At 39.4% G+C, this 23,599-nt stretch overlaps 1 protein-coding gene across 6 annotated transcripts in view; it reads right to left on the bottom strand.

Annotated features, from left to right (window-relative positions):
• The window catches only part of LOC149317998 (F-box-like/WD repeat-containing protein TBL1XR1), a 236,259-nt gene extending 215,794 nt beyond the window's left edge, over nucleotides 1-20,465 (bottom strand). For 5 of the 6 annotated variants that reach the window (XM_089508806.1, XM_089508803.1, XM_089508822.1 and 2 more), the window contains exon 1: nucleotides 19,866-20,465. The gene's annotated coding sequence lies outside the window, so the exon portion shown is untranslated. Of the gene's footprint in view, nucleotides 1-18,938; nucleotides 19,357-19,865 lie in introns of those variants that run through there. The other variant, XM_089508818.1, reaches the window with a different exon arrangement.
• Nucleotides 20,466-23,599: the final 3,134 nt, after the last annotated feature.

Below are 23,599 nucleotides of genomic sequence, written 5' to 3'. Positions count from 1 at the left end.
ATGGCTCAATGCTATGGGATTCTAAGATTTGTAATTTTCTGAGATATTTAGCCTTATCTATCACAGAGCTCTAGTGTCACAACTAACTACAAATGGCCGGCCGCAGGGTGGGAGGGTCTGCAAAGGAGGATTAGTGTCTGCTTGAGGCCTGCCATTAGCAACAGAAGAATAGACATGTAAATCACTCCTGCCTTTCCAGGTCACACAATATATATACCCAAGTCCTTTCCAGGCAAGCATTCTCTGAAGATGCCAGCCACAGATGCTGATGAAACATCAGGAAGAAATTCTTCTAGAACATGGCCACTTAGCCTGAAAAACCCACAAAAAACTATGGATGCCGGCCATGAAAGCCTTTGACTTCACAATCTTAGCTCCCTCGTGCTCTTTAGCTGTGCATTTGTACAGCAACAATGCTCTAACATCAGCTTCCAAAAGTTTCCAACACAAAAGCCAACCAAATGCATCTGGAGAAGCACAAAAGTATAATTCCTTTCTCACCAAGAAACAGATGTGCAACTCAGGTTCTCAGAGGCCAAACAACTTACCCCAAGCGAGCTGTGAACAAAACAATCTCAAAATAAATGTAGCAACATGAGAAACCACACTAATAATGAACACAGGGAGCAACCTATTCCCTTCAAAGGTTGCAGAGAAAATTTATTATGGTTGAAGAGTGATTGTGACCTTGTGAAGTTTATATCTTCACAGTATTTGTATCTGGGACATTCAACCCCACCTAAGGATATTGCAACATCTTCTGCTACTAACTGATTGTTACATCAATTATGTATTTCCTATAATCACACTATTGTTGTTAAAAAAACTGTTACTCAGAATCCTTTGGGAAAATATATATACAAATGGACCTAGAACAGATCAAGAGTTGAAATGCAAACTTTCTTTTTACAACACTCTCACTTCGGCCTTTAGCTTTTATGTTTTTATGTTTTTAAACTTATTAGCAACAGTAGAACTCAAAGACACACCTATGAAGTGCCTCAATATACGTTAATGGATCACACAAAGTCATACCGTAGGTTTATTTAAATGTGTTCATGGTTCAGCAAGGTTAGGGGTTTTGTTGTTTTTAATAAGTATTAAACATCTCATTCTACCCTCTCTAATCCTCTTGGAAATTAACTTGCTTCTACTTCATCTACATGCATAAATCACTCCTGGTTTGCACAATTTTTTTGCTTCTCCTCTTGCTTGGAATAGCTACAAACCCCATAATACATATGTCAGAATGACACTTCCAAGTATTTTTCTATACTTGGAAAGGATAACTGTGATCCATAACACCAATTCCTTCATGATGATCTGAGGAACCACTGAATATTCCAGTGATAAATTATATTAGCAACAGGCTACCACTACAAATTATGAAGCCAGCAGTGGTAAATATTTTGAAATACTCATTCTTTTGTAACAGAAGTACTAGTAAATCAACAGGCTGCTTCAATCAGCAGTATTTTAGGGGAATCCAGGAGGTGAACCCCAAGATCTCTTGCAAAGGTTCAGGGTATGCACTAGTGCAGTGGTCCCCAAATTGTGCTCTTTAAGGGATTTGGGACTTCAGCTCCCAGAATCCCAAACTATTGGCCAACATGGATGAGGCTTCTTACAGCTGAAGTCCAAAATCTCTTAAAGTTTGGGAACCACATCTTTCGGCCTCTGAGGGAGAGAGAAGGCTGGCCCAGTTCCATCAGGGGCTAGCCTGAAGAAAGAGGCTCCTCCCTCCCTGTCATCTTTCGGCCTCTAAGGGAGAGAGTAGGCTGGCCCAGTTCCATCAGGGGCTAGCCTGAAGAAGAAGAGCCCTCCCTCCGGTCCATCTGCCTTGGTCCAGGCCTCAGAGGGAGAGAAGAATGCTGGACCTGATTCCCTCCCTCCCTCCCCATTCCCTTCTCCTTTTGTGTAGTGTCTTTTAGATTGTAAGCCTGTGGGCAGGGAACTGTCTGTTATCCCCTCTATTGTAAACCGCTCGGATTCCCAGTGAATGGGCGGTATATAAATAAAACCTATTATTATTATTATTATTATTATTATTATTATTAGTGGATGCTGTGATGAAGTTTTTTAGAAATAGCAGAATGTCTTGGGTGCACAGCATCAGTACTGGCTGACAAGCTTAAGTTGGAGGTATTGGTGGTTTTTTTTTCAATGTGCCCCCCCCCCCCAAAGTAATGGCATATCTTTCATATCCATACCTGTGTTTCTTCAAAGTACTCACACACTTATTAAAATTTAATACATGATATCATGGCGATTACGGAATGAATGAAGAGACATGAGCACTGCCCTAAGGCTTATGAACTAGGAGACAAGAAAAAGGAAGAGAAACGGAATTAAGAGACAGAAGTGAATGACTGTTTCTTCTATGTCTTATTATCATCTCTCAGATCAAGAGAGAATCCTCTTGGCTTTTCCATTCACACATGCACTATTTTAGAGAATGGCATACCAGAAAACTGGGGTGTCGCATAACTCTAGAACTCCCTTCCTCTGGAGTGCAAAGGCTAAAACATCTTTTAGTAATATTGTCAAGACATTTTTGTTGTTGTTGTTCTTATTGTTGTTCAAGCTGCCTTTCAGAGACATAGGAAGAACTTTTAATAGGCTGCACATGCTATGCCAGGCATTTGTTGTTGTTATTTAACCATCAAACTGACTTTGACTTATGACAAATCTAAGAATGAGAGACCCCCCAAGAGCCCTGGTCATCAACTGTTCTGCTCCAAATTCTGAGCTGTAGCTTCCTTGATTAAATCTATCCACTTGTAGTACAATCTCTCTCTTTTCCTACTGCCTTCCGCCTGTAGTCCAGTCTCCCTATTTTCCTTCTGCCAAGCATAGGACACGAGAAATGCACTGTGGTCTTCTAGGCCTTGCCAACACCATCCCTGCATGGGAGATTCCATCATCCCAAAACAAATATATGTTTCATCTAGCCTACATTCTCAACACAGACTGTTAACAGCTCTCTAGGGTTTCTCACACAGGAGTTGTTTTAGCCCTAGCTGTAGGTACCACAGATTATCACATACATCTTTCTATGCTGAAAGCATATATAACTCAAGAGGAGTTACAGCTTCTCCTAGCAAGCAGGCAGATGAGAAAAGAAAAGCAGAGGTAAGTAAATTTGCAAAGCCATCATACAGAGCTAGCAAGCTGCATTTGGTTTGATGAGTCAGCCGTTGTTCAGGCCTGGTATGTGACTTTAGTTCACATTTTATTTGCCTAATTTCCTATAACTTCTACATTGCAATCTGCCTTGAGCCAGAAAGATGAAGTCTGGTAAAATTCCAAATACAGTAAGTACATAGTTAGACAGCTCTTACAATGAACTTTCTGTCAAGGATAAGCGCTAAAGTATCCCTGATAGTCACAGCAAAATTAACATGTGATAATGCCATGTTCTTAATGTGCAGCAGGAGCAAGCAATTGTTGCCCTAGATTTATTTCTTGGACTATAATTTTCATAAAACCTCACCACAAGTTGGGCTGATAACAGTCAAGGCCACCTGGAAGACACCAGTTGTCCACTCTAATCAAAGACAATCAACCATGAGCATCTGTCACAAGCAGAAGAACTTTATCGTTGTGCAAAACTCCTTTCCAGATACTGGACTACAATTCCCCAAAATTTCTGAACATTGGCTATGCTGGCTGGAACTTCTTGAAAGCTACAGGCTCAGCACTGGTTAGTACACTGGGCCCTTGGTATACGCTGGGAATTGGTTCCAAAACCTCCCATTGACACCAAAATCCATGGATGCTCAAGTCCCATTAAAAATAATGGAAAATGGAAAAAAATCAAGGTTTGCTTATTGGAATTTTTTTTTAAATTTTTTCCAAGCCATGGATAGTTGAATCTGTGGATAAAAAATCTGTGGAAATGGAGGGCTGACTGTACTTGGATGGGAGACCACCAACGTACATCTGGTGCTTTAGGCTCTATTTCAGAGGAGAGAACTGGCAAAACCACTTCTGAGTATCCCCTACCTAAGAAAACTTTCAGGCATATACACACACATTGCACCATTGCAGCCAACCTTGATTAACCCCCTTAACTAAAAAATAAAATAAAACTGTGGACAGGAAAAGTGAACAAACTGTCTCACATCAGTATGCCTGAAGCAAAGACGTTAACACATTACATTTGCCACAAGGAAGCCATAGGGAAACCACAGGAAACAATGTTTCCACCATATGTAGGGCAATTGATTCTGGAGAACCAGTGTCATCCACATGTTTTCTATTATAATTCCCATCCATCCCAAGAAGCACGGCCAATCACCAGGAATGATGAGAGAAGAAAAACACATTACGTGGAAGGCATCAATTTAGGGAAGCCTAATCAAAATCAGAATCATCCATGCTATAGTATTACAATTTCAATGGGTGATAGCTGGATAGCGAAGAAAACTGACAGCAAGAGAATCATCACATTTGAAATTTGGTGATGTACAAGAGTTATACAGGTACTACTGCTAAACAGACAAATTAACAAGTCTTAAAGCAAAGCAAACCTGAACTCTCTCTAGAAGCCAAGATGACTAAACTCAGGCTATCAGACTTTGGGCATATCATGAGATGAAGTGACTCATTGGAAAAGACAATAACACCCACACAAAATGGAAAGCAATAGGAAAAAAATAAAGACTGCAATGCAGGTGGGTTGATTCAATCAAGGAAGCCATAGTCCTGCCCAGGGCTGCTGAAGGTCTCTTATTCATAGGGTTGCCATAGGTCAATGTCATCTTGATGGCAAATAACAATATTTGGCAAATAACAGTCTAAAATCTTCCCAGTGCAATATGGAAAGGGTGCACCAACTCAAAATGCTGTAACAGTACACATGGAACTCCAACATATTACTCACCATTATGCCCTGGGGAAATAATTTCTTACCAAGAACAATCACTTTAAATACATCTATTTTCCTAAAAATGACAAAAGACATTAAGCCTTATTCTTAATATAATTTTTTGTACTGTATATAATTTGTTTGTATAAAAGCAAAGAATCCTCTGCCACTTTAAAGACATAAGATTCAGTGCACACTATCTCTGGTTGCAGAAAATGTTCCTCACTGGCCTCATCAAGTGTCTGAAAATTAAACAAGTGGGCCTGTACTTGTCGAATTTTCATTCCCTTTGACCTTACCTATTATAATGCTATCCAACCAAGTATGCATATAAATCTGCCAACCTGAGGTAAGAATCTATGGATCTGACGTCCACAATCACTAAGACTATTGTTTTTGCTGCAAAAGGCAAACAGATCTACCTAGAACTTGGGTCTATTTTTAAAGTCAGTTTTATTTGAAAAAGTAATCCAAGGAAGACCATTTCACTGACGTATTGATTCAATAAAGGATGCCGCAGGCCTCAGTTGTCAAGATCTGAGCAGAACTGTTGATGATAGGAGCTCATGGAGGTGTCTCATTCATAGGGTTGTCATATGTCATAGCTAACATGAAGGCAGATAAGAAAAAAGAACCAGTTTCAGTTATAGTTTCAATGCACAGATAACAGACGTTAGTTACGCTACACTTACAATGTTTAAAAAAAAACAGTTTACTTTTCCCTTTCTCAAAAATAATTAAAATATATACATTTATTTATTTATTTTATATACTTTTATTTATTTCCCTGAATGCTACAAGCCATTGGCCTATGGTACAAAACACACCACACCCATCATTCACTTCAACAAAAATACAAGATAACAGCACTAGGCATAACATAAGCTATTGTTTAACTCATGTGATATCAATGTTCCAAAATTCAGTGACGCCACAACTCTCTTAACTATAAAACTAACTTTTAAACATTGTAATTGCACTATCGCTCAAGCTACAACTTTAATATAAACTTTAATTATCACCCAAAAACGAGTTATATTACAAGTAATTACCTATTTTAACCAATTACTTCAAAGTTCTGGGGCTACCCACTGAAAATATATTACATGTAACTAGGTAAAGGTCTAGTCATAACCAACTGTATGGGGTGGTGCTCATCTTTGTTACTAAGTCGAAGCACCACAGTCGTCTGAGGACTGCTCTGGTGGCCATGTGGCCAGCATGACTGCACCAAACACTGTTACCTTCCCACCGAAGTGGTATCTATCTTTCTACTTGCATTTGCATGCTTACAAACTGCTAGGTTGGCAGAAGCCAGGACTGGAGATAGGAGCTCACCCCATCAAGCAGCACTCAGACCTTGAACAGCCAACCTTCCGATCATCAGAATTGGCATCTTAATCACTAAGCCACTGCATCCCTATGTAACTAGGTATTTTAACTAAATACTTCAAAGTTCTGGTGTTACTCATTGAAAACTGATACTCAATATGCAGTCCTAAAAAGTATTTCAAACATATTTTGCAAGCAAGGTAGTAAGAAAGATTTCCTCTCTTGTAATTTGACAACACCTGATTTCATTATAGTAACAGCCCCTAATGCTGACATAAGGCATGAAGTTGCTTTGAGCATATTACTATCCAAGAGAATGTTCTAGAAGAAACAAAGGGAATTAAACTACATCTCTCACAAACCAAGATGCCGCTATGAAGTGAGAGTTCTCAATGTAACTGGCCCTCCATTTTTGCGGGGGATCAGTTCTGGACTCCCCTCCCCACGAAAATTAAGGCTCATGCTTATTCAAGGCCCATAGGCTTGAATGGGGCACGTGTCCATGCACACACAACATTGAAAATAACAGAGGTCACCCCTCTGCAGATATTCAAGGCCACAAATCTCAGGTCGTGAGTTAGGAGGGGTGACTGTATATTGTTTATGTACAACACTTAAATGAAGGTAACTGGTCACAATTAGACCAGAGATGGGAGTCAGGTAAACCCCAAATTATTGCTGGACTGCAGCCCCCAACATCCCAATATTAAGGAACATTCAGAGTTGCAATCCAATAACATCTGGAAGGCCACATTAGTTTCACCCATGAATTAGATCAAAATACATATACAAACAAACATCTGAAGACCAAGATTAAAGAGAGATGTCTTACAAACAAATCCTCCACCCCCGGTATCCCACTCTGCCCACACATTTTAGATTGGAGAGAGGAAGAACATGGGACTGTTACTTGATAGGGAAAACTTCTGAGTATACTGTATTCAACACTTTGAGGACAACATAATCCACCTACAAACTGATTTCTTCATGGTAAACTGCTTTGAGAACCATTACGGCTGAAAAGTTCTACGCAACGTACACAGGATACATTAATTCAGTACCAAAACATGAAGGCTTTGTAAAAACATGCAAGACTGCCTCATAATAAAGCACAGAATTTCCAAAATATATTTGAGTCCAAAGTGACCACAAAGTGATGCATCCCCCTCTGATACAGGAAATCCATCACTGAAGATCTCTCAGAAGTGGCCTTTCACCAGCCACCTTCCTAATGTTTAGTCAGCATCCCATCTCTTGATGCTGTTGACAATCTGCCCTCGATTTTACCCTGTCTGCCCTAAGTCTATCGTCAAATATCACTCTGTTTCAGAATTTTTTTTTAAAAAAAGTTTCTATAATAGCAAAAACATGTAACATAATTAATAATAAATAATAATTTGTTTTATTTATATACCGCTATTCCAAAGATCATAGCGGTGAACAGCAAGTAAGCTAATTTGCCCCCAACAGTCTGGGTACTCATTTTAGCGACCTCGGAAGGATGCAAGCCTGAGTCGAGCTTGGGCCCTTTTGCTGGTCTTGAACTCGCAACCTTGTGGTTTTGAGTGAATGGCTGCAGTACAGGCATTAAACCACTGCGCCACCAGGGCTCCATATGGCCATATATGACTAAGAAGATGGTGAACTGTTTTACTAAGCTGCATTATTTGCCCTGTCAATATTCACCCATATCTCTCCCCTTGAAGTAAAGATATGCACTTCATCTGGAAGATAAGCATCAAAACTGAAGAAGAGGAAGAAGATGGTGGTGAATACAGCCAAATGCAAAAGAACAAAACAGATCAAATAACAATCTTGTTGTACAAATCCTGTGTGTTTAATGTTCTAGAATGTCTGAGAATATAGGTTGTTAACTCAATGAAGTACAGTATAAATGAACTGAAAACAAACAAATGTCAGTCATTAGGGATAGACAGAGACTGATGACATCTTGGTCAAACCAAGTTCTCCTAAAACAAAACTGAACTCTAACCTCACCAAAGAAAGGATTACAGTTCAGTTCTTTTTTTTTAAATTATTTTATTAAGCAAACAATATAAACACATACAACATTTATACAACAACTCGCATTACATATAACAAATAACAATTCAATCCCCCCACCCCCCATAACCAGCCCCCATCATTCTCATAATCATACCTTCCTTCTTCCTTCCATACATTCAATCATTCGACAAATTAAAAAGACTTCCAAAGCAAACCCAAACCGTTTCATTTTCTTACTGTTTCCTTTCTACTTTTCCGTCTTTATTTATTTTAAATATCTGTAATTTCCAATTATCTATTTGACGCAATAACTTGTATATCCGTAATGCCCAATAGCTTAATTGTGATATTTACCTAAACTGTCTTTTCTTATTTTATTTTATTTTCCTTTAAGGAAATTATTATATCAATTCAATTGGATATACATAATCAGTTCTCTTTGAAGAAGCCCTTGTCAATTTTGTTTTGGATATTTGGCCATTTCTCAGAAATATAATCAATAATTCTTTCCCAATCTTCTTTTTCTATATTGCCTTCCTTCTTTCCCTGATCTGAGTGATATCGAGTGTTTCCTCTGTCCTCCAATTTTTTTGATGCCAAATCCGTTTCCATCAAATCCAATAGTTTTAAAATCCATTCTTCCATACCAATTTCTTTACTAACTTTCCAGTATCTGGCATATACTAATCGTACTGCAGTCAACATATAGAAAATTATTCTTCCGTGTTTCCTTTCGGTTTCATCTGGTATCATATTTAACAGAAGGATTTCTGGTTTGAGACTTAAGTTTAACTTGCCAATTTCCTGTATTCCACTTCTAATCATTATCCAAAATCTCTTAGCTTCTTCACACTCCCACCACATGTGAAAGAAGGTTCCCTTTTCATTTTTACATTTCCAACACCAATTTGATCCATTTCCGTATATTCTTACCAATTTATCTGGTGATAAATGCCATCTGTAAATAATCTTATAATAGTTTTCTCTAATATCTTGACAGGTAGAATATTTAAGTCTTACTTTCCAAGATTTTTCCCACTGTGACAAGTCCAAAGCTTTTTTACAGTCTACCGCCCATTTTATCATATTATCTTTTATGATTTCCTTTTCCAACCAGTATTCTAACAATTTCTTATAGGATTACAGTTCAGTTCTGACCATAGGCTTTCCATGTCAAAAATCTAGATTTGAATTTATGAATTCTGCAGTTCCAGAAAAAGGGGAAGAGGAAGAAAAGAAGGAAATTAAGTCTATTATGGCAAAAGGAACCCTATTTGGACTGTACTGGACCTGCCACCAGGCAAAACAGACAAATAGTTTGACTTGTATAAGAGTGCTTCTACTCTTTTCTCTTTTTCTTCTGGTAGAAAAAAGAGTAGGAATAAAATGGGAGGTGACAATGTCTAGACACCTTAGGAAAAAACATGTTTGAGAGAGGAGATTGCAGGATACATTTGCACTGTAAAGCGGTTTCTAAGAGTAAAATGAGCAAGCATACAGAAAACTGAGAATTATTAATGCAGCTCAACAGGTTTGTGACACACTATGGCCTGTTACAGACTGCCAAAATAAAGCTGCTTCGGGTCTCTTTGGAGGTATGCTATTTAAATGATGCATGCATCCTAAGAATCTGGAAGCTGCACCAAAGCTGCACTCCAGTGCTTAGGAATGGAGTGTGGCTTTGGCGCGACCTCCGGACTCTTAGGACCCATGCATCATTTAAATAGCATACCTCCAAAGAGACCCGAAGCAGCTTTATTTTGGCAGTCTGTAACAGGCCTATGAAAGTAACACTAGGGGTGAGAGTAAATGTGAGCAAACATAGCAACATGCAACCATAATCAAGCCTCTGAAATACTATCACCTGTACACAAACGTATCACCTGTGAAAAAATATGCCCATTTGACATGTGTATAAACTTTTATTCCAATGTTCATCAAATGTGATATAGGAATCACTTCACATATGGCAATTTTTTTACATGGGCATCGGGGGGGGGTTTGGGGGGGGGATTTTGGAATATTTGCATAGACCCAATGAGATATCTTCTCATTAAAGATATGCATAAAGTAAGGCAAAGACATGCAAGTGAGCACTAAAGTCAGAATCGTCCAGGACTGCAATTGGTCAGAATTGTATTCTCATTGCCATGTACGGTGGACAGTGAAGGAAGCAGACAGAAAGAAAATCAACTCATTCAAAATGTAGTGATGGAGAAGAGTGCTTAGGATACCATGGTCTGCCAAGAAGACCAACAAATGGATGCTTCAACAGTTAGGCCAGAGCTCTCCTTGGAACCTAAGTTGATCAAGGCAAGCCTATCATACTTTGGTCACATAATGAGAAGGCATGGATCACAAGAAAAGACACAATAATTCTAGTAAAGGTAGAGGGTAGAAGAAAGAGAGGAAGACCAAACACCAGATGGATAGACTCAATCAAGGGGGTTATGAGCTTGCAGGAGCTGGGCAAAGCAGTGGTGGATAGGGAGTCTCTGAGGTGTCACATCCACAGGGTCACCATGAGTTGGAGTCAACAACAACAACAAATGAGATATCCTGGAAATGAGACCCAAGTCCAAGTATGAAAATTGTTTATGTTTCATATATAGCTTATACACATAACCAGAAGATAATTTTATACATGATATTTTTAATAATGCTGTGCGTGAAGTAAAGTTTGTGCACAACGAACAATCAGAAAGCAAAGGTATCACTATCTTAGCCACTCATATGAATATTTTGGATTTTGGAATTCTGGATTAGAGTGACTCAACTGGTAACACATAAAACAACCAATAACTCATAAAACCTAGACCTTCTGCATTTTACAACTATGGCTAAGAACTAGCTTTTTTAGAAAATATAACTTACTTTTCTCTTAGTTGTCATTTTTAGGTTTTTCCCTGTTTAAACAATGTTTAATGTACAGTCATCCCTTCTAATTTGCGCACTTGGAATCCACAGTCTCACTTTTTTGCGACGGCAAGGTGGAGAGAGATTATAATGGCATGTGTGCAGGAGCATACACCCATTATAATCAATGGGCTTTGAATATATGCTAATTTCCATTTTCGTGGGGAGGGGGGTCCAGAACAGATCCCCCACAAAAATGGAGAGGTGACTGTATTATATATATGATGTGCTCTTATGTAAGCTACCCTGAACTGACTGTAGCTGCATCCGCACTGAAGAAATATCCAGTTTGACGCCACTCTAACTGCCATAGTTCAATGCTGTGGAATTCTGAGATTTGTAGTTTGTTGCAGAACAAGAGCTCTCTGACAAAAAAGGCTAAATGTCTGACAAAATGACAGTTCCCAAAATTCCACAGCAATGAGCCATGGCAATTAAACTGGCATCAAACTGAATTACTTCAGCAATGTGTACACAGCCTGTAAAAAAGATGACTTATAACCATTTTACAATTATACTAAATACAACTCTCTCAGAATAGCAGAGTAATATCAAAAAGTTTAATCTTCCACTTTCTCATATGGGATTTCTTTCCTGCTATATACTGACCTTATATTCAGACTATTTAAGAAATTGCAATATTTTATTATTAGGTACATTTATGAATCCCCTTTCTGCAAGCAGCCAAGTGAGATGTAAAGAACAAACAAAATCAGATTAAAAATATTAAGATGACAACCACAAATAGTTGGTGCTGTATTTTTATAAAAGTTGGAAGGGGGGTTAAGAAAAAAAGAAATGATATAGAAAGCCCCCTATAGCATGCTGTCCCACAACTGTTGGAGCCATGAGGGTGTTACAAAATCTAAATTTAGAGGATGATGTTAATAGAAGGGGGAAATATTCTGACAAATGGTCTGGGTAGGACCCTCACAATGTGCATACTACCACTGAGGGTAAAACTTAATAGGAACCCTTTCATATAGGCAAATACTGGTCTATAATACCAGTTTTAAATCTATTCCCAGTTTTACAAAATGTAATAAACATCTACCCCACTTTGGGTGTACAATCCTCCAAACCGACTGTAAGAACTCCTTAAGAAACTGTGGGAACTCCTTAAGAATCAGTTTAACACACACAGTTCTGAACTTTTAACCAATCCTCTTTGGCCAGATTTTGCAATGTTTGTCACAGAGATCCCACCAAGTGACCTTATGGTAACTGCTGGAAATATTACAGAGATAGCAGAGCTTTACAGCACTCTTGCAATTTATAACGATGACTTATAACATCAAAGAACTGTGGAAAAATTCTTCCTTATCACCACACAGAAGAATCTGTAGGCTTGGACACAGCTTCCCTATTCAAAAGTATGTGAGAGTGTCCATACCTTCAAGGTGCCTGTCAACCTATGGCAACCCCATGAATTCCATAGGATTTTCTTAGACAAGGAATACTCACAGGTGGTTCTGTCAGTTCCTTCCTCTGAAATATAGCCTATAGTCTCTCATCCAAGTACTAACCAGGGCTTACCCTGCTTGGATTAATGCATCTGGTGCATTAAGGGTATTTCGGCCCTTCCCCTCCCAAAGTACCCCCAACCAATTGTCTGGAGGAATCCATATACATTACAAATACACTCAAGAATTCCAATCATCCTGTAATTTCCCCCCATGTAACTCAGAGAAGCCCACCTTCATATGTTACTGCTGTATAAGGCTTCAATACACCTTTGTGAAACCAAATCACTGCCAAAACAAACCTTACTAATACTTCCCTCACCTCTATCTACCCTTAAGAAGGGAATGCTAAATACATTCCAGGTGTTCTCAATAATCATTTGGGAGGCCTGCCATCCACTCCCAAGTTGGAAAAGCATGTGTGTGTCTTCCACTTTTACGGGTATAACCTTGCAGTTGTATAACTAATGTTATTAAGATGGGGAAAAGAGCACATATGATCAGGTGCTTGTAAGGCCAACAGTACACTGAGTGCCCTCTGAAAACAAACACAACCAAGGGAGTTGGGGAAAATTCACACATGCAAAAAAACAACATAAGGGGTCAGTTGCAATGACAGTCAGTCAGCCCTCCATATCCACAGATTCTTTATCCAGATTCAAACATCCATGGCTTGAAAATATTTTTTAAAATATATAAATTCCAAAACAGCAAACCTTGATTCTGCCATTTTATATAGAGGATACCATTTTACTATGCCATTGTATTTAATGAGACTTGAGCATCCAGATTTTAGTATCCATGAGGGATCCAAAAACCAAACCCCAGCAAATACCATGGGCCCACTGTATATGCAACCCCAATTTTCTTCTTCATGCATTATATTTCACACAGAAAGATTCTGTTTTTACAAAGAAGTGTTCTATCTTTTACAGATCACAACATTTTTTAAAAAGCAAATAACTTTTTTATTAAAACTCTATAAATATGTTTTAAAAAAAAGAGTAAGGTCTATCTCACCCAGTATTCTGTTTCCAGACCAATTTGCCATATGTCACTGGGTGTAAGGAAAGAAGGTGTGATGATACTCTCATTGGTCTATTTTATGTTCCCATCCCAGGACTTGATATTCCAGAATTACGGAATAGGCCTTCAATAAGGGACTCCACTTAACACAGACAATATGGGGAATGATGCAAGGCACAATCTAACAACTTCTAAAGCAATGGCCTGTTACAGACTGCCAAAATAAAGCTGCTTCGGGTCTCTTTGGAGGTGTGCTGTTTAAATGATGCACGCACCCTAAGAATCCAGAAGCTGCACCAAAGCTGCACTCCAGTGCTTAGGAATGAAGTGTGGCTTTGGCGCAACCTCTGGACTCTTAGGACCCATGCATCATTTAAATAGCATACCTCCAAAGAGACCCGAAGCAGCTTTATTTTGGCAGTCTGTAACAGGCCAATGTTTCCCAAACTTTGGCCCCCTGTGTGTTTAAGACTTCAACTCCCAGATGTCCTAGCTATTTGGGCCAACAATCAGGAATTTTGGGAGTTGAAGTCCAAAACATCTGGTGGACCTAAGTTTGGGAAACACTGATCTAGGGAGCGACACACTGGCCCTGTTATATTCAAAGGCATAATGTTTCTCAGTATTTTGATTCAGCAGTAGGAGCATAGCAAACAGCCAGCAATAGCATTTACATTTTTATACCACTTCACAGTGAACTCAGCACTCTCCAAGTGGTTTACAATCTGTAAACTAACTGCCTCCAACAAGCTGCAACCTACAAAAGGATGGAAGACTGAGTCAACCTTGGAACCCTGGTATCGAACTCACAACATTGTGGCTGAGGTACCAGCATTTAACCACTGTGCCACCAGGGTCTTTTTCAGTGGTAGGTAGCCAGTGGTAGGTAGTCTCCATAAACTAGTACACTTATTTCTAAAAACTACCAAAGGCCTCTAAGAATCACATGACTGGTTTTGCAAGAACTTTTCCACACAGCACAATGCTTTGCCACACTTTACATCTGAATATTGCCAACTATGTAAGCGTAGAGGTATATTGAATGGGTCATTCCAATACTATAATCCTTGTCCATGTGGTTATACAGTGGGCCCTTAGTATTTGTTGGAGTTTGGTTGCAGGACCAGCACCTGTCCTGCAACCAATATCAAAATCCATGGATACCCAAGTCCGATTAAAGTAAAATGATGTCAGTTACATAAAATGGCAAAATCAACATTTGCTTTTTGGTATTTATACTTATTTCACATTTTCAAGCCATGGATTGTTGCATCGGTGAATAAAGAATCCATAGATACAGAGGGCCAACTGTATATTCAAGAATGCAGAGTGATTAGAAAAGAATGGTGTACTGGATAAGGTGAGCTGGATAATAGTACAGGTTGAGTCTCCCTTATCGGAAATGCTTGGCACTGGAAGTGTTTAGGATTTTAAAATATATGCATATACATGAAGTATCTTGGCCATGGGACCCAAGTTTAAACATGAAATTCATTTGTATCATATAAACGTTATAAACAGCCTGACGGCCATTTTATATGTAGTATTTTAAAATAATTTTGAGCATGAAACAATGTTTGTGTACACTGAACCATCTGAAAGCAAAGGTGTCACTATCTCAGCCACCTATGTGGCCAATTTTGGAATATTTCAGATTTTGTAATTATGGATAAGGGATACTGAACCTGTACAGAAAAGTAGTTGTCACACTGATGGGTGTGAAAAGAGGAGCAGAAAAAGTCCTAATAGCTAGTGGCTATCAACACATCTTCCTGTAGCCAACTGTGTGACTTAATTATGAGTTATATGGAAAAGTAGTTCATTTTGTCAGTCATGAGTCTCCATCCGTGTATTACTCTGTGTTTGAAAACCCAGGAAAAGGTAGGGAAAAGATGAGCCAGTTCAACTAGCCACCTAGAAATTTGCAAAGACAAGTAACCAATGTAAACATTAACAGCTATACAAAGATAAGTTATCAACAGCAAACAACCCTTTTTGCACAACCAAACTCATTATGTCAGAGGGCTCTGTTTCAGGAATGAAGAATTAGAAGAGCTAAAAGAAAATTCCCCTTCCATTATAATAAAAGGAAAACAAACTGAATTTATCCCATAGAGTTTTAAATTCAAATTAAAAATACAACTCTAATATAGTGAGGGAGAGTCAGCATGGCGTAGTGGTTTGAATGTTGGGCTACAACTCTGGAGACCAGGATTTGATTCCCAGCTTGACCATGAAACCCACTGAGTGCTCTTGGGCAAGTCACACACTCTCAACCTCAGGGGAAGGCAATGGCTAACCACCTCGGAACAAATCCTGCCAAGAAAACTCCTTGATAGAGTTGCCAAGTTGGAAACAACTTGAAGGCACACAACACACACACATACAATATAGACAGGACCAACTGCAACATCAACCTGCAATATTGATATGTGCAGATCAATTCAGGCCCAACTAATATTATTTTATAATCATATAGCAAAAGTAGGCCTCATTCCCACTACCTTTTAAACTAGATTGCAATTCAGTTTGAGCCAGTTCAAATGACCCTGGTTCACACTTAAATTGATTTGCTGAAGCGCTTTGGTGAGGGGGGGCATGCACCAGGCCCATTTAACCCATGTCTTTTCGACACTGATTTTTTCCGTGTCCTTTTCACCGAATCAATTCAACGCAAGTGTGAACCACAAGAAGATTGGAATCAATTCAAATTTGCCCTTTGGCCAGCTGGAACTGAATCATTTTGAATCGATTCATCTGTAAATGCGAACCACAAGTGGGTTATTTTTATGACAGAAAATGTGATAGGGACAAATGTAGTGGGACCCACGCTCTGATGTCGAATCAATCCATCAATTTGGATTGTACATCCATTTATCTGTAAATGGGAATGAGGTCATAGGACTGACATGGCTTCTGTTTGCACCAACACACACTCCAACCAAATCCTCCAATTTTCCAGGGTCAACAATCCAAAGAAACCATACCGCCATTTTAAGACTTCCTCAGCTATCTCACATTACTCCCCCAACACTGTCTTACATTTCTGTTCTTGTGTATTAACAACACAATCTTATGTTTATTTAGAAATCCTGCCCCTGTTCAATGGGACTTTCTCATTAGTACAGAAATGGCAGACATGGGGTCATCCAGATTTTGTTACATTGTTCCCTTGAGCCTTGGCCGGCACAGCCAAAAGTAAAAGATGATGGCAGGTGTAGTCCAATATCTAGAGAGCCACAGGCTCTCTGTACCAACCCCTCCTGTGTTTACACTTGCAATAAAAAAACCCTCTTCTTAAAAAGAAAAACCTTTGTTCACATGGTAAGGTCTAAAGTTAAGTCGTGTAGGATGCAAACAGTCCATCTAAACCACAAAGGTCCCAAAACACACACACACACGCACACAAATTCTAAATTTGCAAGTAGAAGTCCTTATATAGCTGGCCTTACACCCTTGAACTCTGGGACAGATGTGTCTTTAACATAATGTTAAACAGCAAACACTCCTTCCCTGCCACATGCTTTGTGGTAGTCTCATGTATTTTATTACAACACTCCATGAGCGTAAAGCATAAATTAGGTTTAGACTGGAAAAGTGGTGGGGGAACCAAACTATTCCAAGTTTTAAGCCTCCTTTTTCTTCCTACTCACCCTCTGCCCAGATTAAAAGAAAATGAGAACTGTATGATTCTTACATAAACCCCTTCTGACTTCCTCTACACAAGCACCACTCACACACACACAACTTTAGCAATAATGAGGAAGTAAAGCACATGGAAGCCTTAGAAAGCAAGCAAAGTAGGGACACTGTTTTTTTCAAAGAAGTTCACCTACTGACCAAACTTCCCTGTTGCTGTTGTTGTATTTTTAAAAACTTTTCATTCTCTATAATATCCACAGCAAATTTTTGGGTTTGTTTTTTTAGGTTTGTTTTGTTTCCTTCACTTCCAAAGTAAACCAAGTTCCAGTCTACTCCTCCTGAGCCATCTTTATACTTTCTCTCCCCCCCCCCCCCCCCGTTGTGGAGCAGCATAATAAAATGAATATTGTATCACTGTTGCCATAAGGTAAACCACATCTTCCACTGGACTGGAGTTGCCACTCTCAAATTTTGAATTTGTAAAACAACAAGAACAAAATACATGCAAAGGGGATATATTATCTTGGCATTCAGAAAGTCCTCGTCCATGTGTAAAAAAAGTCACTGAAAAGTCATAATGGTGGTGTGTGTGTGTGTGTAATATATATACACATATATACTCACACCACCATTATGACATTTCAGTGACTTTTTTTACACGTGGACGAGGACTTTCTGAATGCCAAGACTTCCTGGATTTCAAAACTGGAAGGGCCTATAATCCACATGTATACACCCTCAAGGGAAGTGTGCAACTTATCCAATTTTGAGCCATCTTTAATATATACTTTCTCTCCATGTCTTAGAGAAGCATAATAAAATGAATATTTTATCACTGTTGCCATAAGATAAACCATATCTTCCACTGATCTGAAGTTATTTCCCTCAAGTTTTAAAATCTGTAAAAGAACAAAATACATGCATAGGGGGGAATATAAATACGTGTAGGTAGGTAGATAGATAGATAGATAGATAGATAGAGCACCATCATGACATTTCAGTGACTTTTTTTACATGTGGACAAGGACTCTCTGAATATCAAGATTTCCTGGACTTCAAAACTGGAGGGGCCTTTTGTTATTGTTTAGTGGATTAAGTTAGGTTATGGGTTTTTTTGCTGGTGTTTCATGTATGTACATGTTTTGAATGCTGTTTTATATATAAGGAAAAATTAATTAAAAAATAACTGGAAGGCCCCATAATCCACATGTAGACACTCTCTAGGGAGGTGTGTAAGTTGTCTGAATTTTTTTAAGTGTCCCATTTCTTAGCAGAAAAATCACAACTCTCCCACTCTCACTTTTTAAAACATTTTTTGAAACACAGGGTTCAAGGTTGCATTTTTGGAAAAGCAAGCCCAACCAGACACAAAAATGCACAGCCTGTCTTTACAAACACACACACACACACACACACACACATATATATATATATATAGGGAAAATTTTAAAAATTGATAGTGCAAAACCAAACACCAAAAAACACAAGAGACTGCAAAAAGAAACAAGGTCCCATCCTCCACCCAAGTCTGAGTTCAGTCTCCCAGCCTTCCCTCCCTTCCCCCAACTCTCCTTTGCAAACACATATTTTAAGACTCAACAAATGAAACTTTCCCTCCCTTCCACCCCCACAACCTTTACAACAAAACAGTACACACACACAAATTAAAATATCCTACTAACCTTTTTTAATATATATATATATTCCCAAGAAAAAGGAGGAGGAGGAGAGAAAAAGAAACGCTACTTCCTTGCTTGATCTATTTTCTGTAGGTGTCCCTGGGAGGTTTTTTTTTTTCCTTTCTTTTTCTTCTCCTTCTTCTTCTTCCAAGCCCCCCAAAAAATAAATATTGCAATACACCTCTCTTGTTGTGCCTGGAAAGAAAGTCGTCTCCTTTCTTTTTTACACAACCCGGACGAGGACACACACACAAAACACACACACAAAATGGTCTAAAAATAGGCTCTCCAACCAGCTGGCTTCAGAGCATGGCTGCTGGCTTTGCATTTATTATTTTGCACAAATTTCCTCCTGCAAAATGGGGGAAACAACACATTCCCACCCCCAACATTTTGTGATGTGATAGATAGATATAGATAGATATATATATATATATATTGAAAAAAGAGGTCAGAGGCTGAAGGGGAGGGATTTGAAGAGGAGGGAATTTAAAAAAACCAAAAATACCACATATAAAAATAAATTTAATTCAAAATGAGAGGAAAGAGTGGAAAGATGAAGGATTTTTAATGGGGGGAGAGGGCCAAGCTGGAAAAACATCCCTATTAAAACAGGCTTCCCATCCCCCACCTCCCCCAAAAGTCCCTCACAAACACAGCCTTCCCTTCCCCCACAGCCTCCAAACCCTTCCCACAAACACACACCACACAAAACCCACAACACAACAACCCCATTGCAACCCCCTCTCCCTTTTATTTGAGGCCATCTCAATTCCAGCCCCTCAAACAAACCCCATTTTAACACTGTTTTGTGCCTGTTTTTCCCCCCACCAAGGCAGGCACAAACCTACACTCATTACACAAATCCAACACACACACACACCACCCTTTCTTTTGCATTCTCTATTCTCTTGCATCATGTCTCCTTACCTTGCAGTGGATGCCTCTCTGTGCCTTTTATCCTCTCCCTTTCCTTCTTTCTTTTTGTTGCTGTTGTTGTTGCAATGGGGGAGGGAAACCAAATAATAAAAACCACATATATAAAAGAGATCTGCTATAATGCAGCACCTTCCTTTGGATGGTGCATTATATATAATATATGTATATTATATATATATTGCAATTGTGGGTGCAGCCCAGGGAAAAAAATAAGAATTATAGTAAAATGGGGGGAGGGGAAGCAGAAAAAGAAGAGGAAGGCTAGACCACAAATAGCCACCAAGAATGCAATGTATTCAATTATATCCCAAGCCTCTGTGTGTGTGTGTTGTGTGTTGTGTGTTGGGGGTGGGGAATCTATTATATATAATATATATATATAATATAATATAAAGTAAAAAAGGGGGGTGCCAAAGAGGTTGCTGGGAGGAAGGAAGGAGGAAGGGGGGAAGAAAGAGATTATGGATTATGGAGGCAATAAAAAAAGTAATCTGTGTGTGAGTGTGTGCCTGTGTGTGAGTGTGAGTGTGTGATTTAGATTGAAGAGGAATTGAGGCAGAATGTTAAAGCTGTTACTAAGGGAAGGAGCCAAAACGGTTCAGAGCAGCCAACGGCTCAGAGCAGACACTCAGCAAAAAGGTGGCCAGCCAGACAGAAATGAGCAGAGAGGAGGAGGAGGAAAGAAAGAGGGTGGTTTTTTCCCTTTCCTTTTTACACATACAGACTCACACACACACACACACACACAGTAGAGGAAAGGGGAAGGGAGGAGAGAAGCAGGCAAGCAAGCAGGCCTGGTTGCTTCTTTGCTTTCTTGCTTGCTTCTTGCAAAAAGAAAAAAGAAAGAAAGCACAAACCAGATGGCAGGCAAGAAATAATAATAAAAAAGGCACTCAGAAGAACTGGGGTAGAGAAGGGCAGGGGTATTATGATTTTGGGAGGATGTTTCCAGGATATATATATATATATATATATAAGGTGTGGTTGGAGAGGAATGTAAAAGTGGGGGGGGGAGGGAAAGTTGATCATAATATATACATATACACACACACATACCTTTTGCAAAATGCAAAGGGCAGGAAAGGAAACCCTTGCAAGAAATTGGTGTTTTTGGTGGGTGTTCATCACGTCTGGTTGGGGAATTAAATGATGCACTGCTGGAACATGTACATGGTGCCCAAATGCAATGTTTTTGCAACATGTAAAAGACAGGAAGGGAAGAACCTTGCAAGACATGGGTGTTTTGGGTGGGTGCTTATCAGGTCGAGTTGGATAATTAAATGATGGCCTCATTCCTACTACCTTTTAAACCAGATCACAATTTGATTTGAACCGGTTCAAACAACCCTGGTTCCCACTTAAATTGATTCGCTGAAGCGATTCAGTGAGGGGGGACCAGCGCCAGACCCATTTAACCCACGACTTTGACGCTGATTTTTCCCTGCGCCTTTTTCACTAAATCGATTCAACACAAGTGTGAACCACAAGCAGATCGGAATCAATTCAAATTTGCACTTCGGCTGGCTGGAATCAAATCATTTTGAATCAATTCATTCGTGAATGCGAACCACAAGTGGGTTGTTTTGATGACAGAAAATACAGTCAGGGCAAATGTTGTGGGAACCACACTCCGATGTTGACTTGACCCATCGATTCGGATCACACACCGATTGATCTGTAAGCGGGAATGAGGCCGAAGTATTGCTGGAACATGTACATGGCACCCAAATGCAATGTTTTGCAAAACGCAAAGGACAAGAAGGGAAGAACCTTGCAAGACATGGCTGTTTTGGTGGGTTCTTATCAGGACTGGTTGGAAAATTAAATTATGCATTGTATGGGCATGCTCTATATTATAAATGTAATTATAATATTCACATGTTAGAGCTAGTGCAGTGTAGTGGTTTTAGCATTGAACTACAACTCTGGAGATCAGGGTTCAGTTACTGCTTGAGCATGAAAACCCACTGGGTTGTCTTGGACTAGTCACACTCTCTCGACCTCAGAGGATGGCAATGGCAACCCCCCTCTGAAGAAACTTCCCAAGAAAACCTTATCACAGGGTCACCAGAAGTAAAAGATGACTTGGAGGCACACAGCAACAACAATAAATACAGTCGCCCCTACATTCTTGTGGACTTGAGGTCAGCAGTCTTGAATATCCACAAAGGGGCGACCTTCGTTATTTTCAATGGGGTGTGCCCCCACACGCACACCCTGCGCATGCTCACGGGCACATGCCCCATTCAAGCCTATGGGCTTTGAATATTGATGAGTCTCCATTTTTGCAAGGGGTGTCCGAAATGCATCCCCTGCAAAAACAATGGGCCAACTGCATTATACATATACAGTGGAGCCTTGTTATCTGATGGAGTTTGGTTCCAGGACCCCCGTGGATAACAAAATCCATGGATTCTCAAGTCCCATTAAATGCAATGGCATAGCAAAATGGTGTCCCATATATACAATGGCAAAATCAAGGTTTGCTATTTAGAGTTTATACCTTTTTTGAATATTTTAAAGCAGTGGATGCTTGAATCCGTGGATAAAAAAATCCATGGATAAGGAGGGCCATCTGTATACAATAAACTGCTGTACATTTTATAGGGACAGGAAGGACAAAATTGCATGTTCAAGAAGGGAAATAGAGTGTCTTGTGTTAAAAGGGGGTTCTGGTGTCTGCAAAATATAAAATACCCCTTTTCAAAAATAGGAGATGCCCAGCAGCAATACGAGAAACACATTCCTGAAATTTGTGGAGGCCTAAATGACACAGAAAGGACATAATTTAGTAGCAAAGCCCATGTTTGCCTAAATAAACTGTTCCATTCTTAACCAGTTTTTGGCACCTGCACTGAAAAGTCTTCAGAAAGTGGCTGCCAGTCAGAGCAGGCCAAAGTGGGCTAGATAGACAAGGCAGCTTGAAATATACAAAAATAGAGGGAAAGAGAGAGCCAGTGCGGTGTAGTGGTTTGAGTGTTGGACTACAGTTCTGAAGACAGGGGTTCGAATCAAGGCTCAGCCATGTAAAGCCACTGGGTGACCTTGGACAAGTCACACACTCTCAGCCTCAGAGGAAGAAACCTGCCAAGAAAACCCCATGATAGCTATGTTTTGAGATTGCCATAAATCAGAAACAACTCAAAGGCACACAACAACAACAACAATGAACATCTTCCTATGACAGAACCTATTAATAGAGGAGAGGCCTCTCAACCTTAGTAATTTCTTCTGACATCAGTAGCAGTAACAAGAACAACAGGAACAATAATAATAATAATAATAATAATAATAATAGATAATAAAAATATTATTTCATGGCCATGGGCTTTGGCTGTTGATAGGTTCGCCTCGGGGTTGCCATAAGTCAGAAATGACTTAAAGACACACAACAACAACAAAAAGGAGGAGTAAAAGATGTAGTGTTGAGTAGAAAGAAAAACCCAGTCCCCTTTCCTGCCACAAATCTGCAGTAGTTTAATGCAGGTCTAATAATAATGAGAGAGAAAGATGGTGGAAAATAAAGAAATGCAACCCAAAAAGAGAATTTTGTTCCCCAAAAGAGGAGGCCTGGGTTGTGCAAGGATCAGAATAAGGCATTGTTTCAAGTCTTCATTTGAAACATTCAAACCACCAGCAGCAGCAGCAAAAACACAGCATTCAGACTGGAGGAAACACTTTTCATGGGGGAAGGGAGCTCTGTGACTCAGAGAGGGAGGAGGAGA

Source organism: Sceloporus occidentalis, unplaced genomic scaffold (assembly GCF_023333645.1).
Source record: "Sceloporus occidentalis isolate IW3139 unplaced genomic scaffold, rSceOcc1.0.p SCAF_2, whole genome shotgun sequence".
Lineage (NCBI taxonomy): Eukaryota > Metazoa > Chordata > Lepidosauria > Squamata > Phrynosomatidae > Sceloporus > Sceloporus occidentalis.
This window is presented reverse-complemented; position numbering and strand designations above follow the sequence as displayed.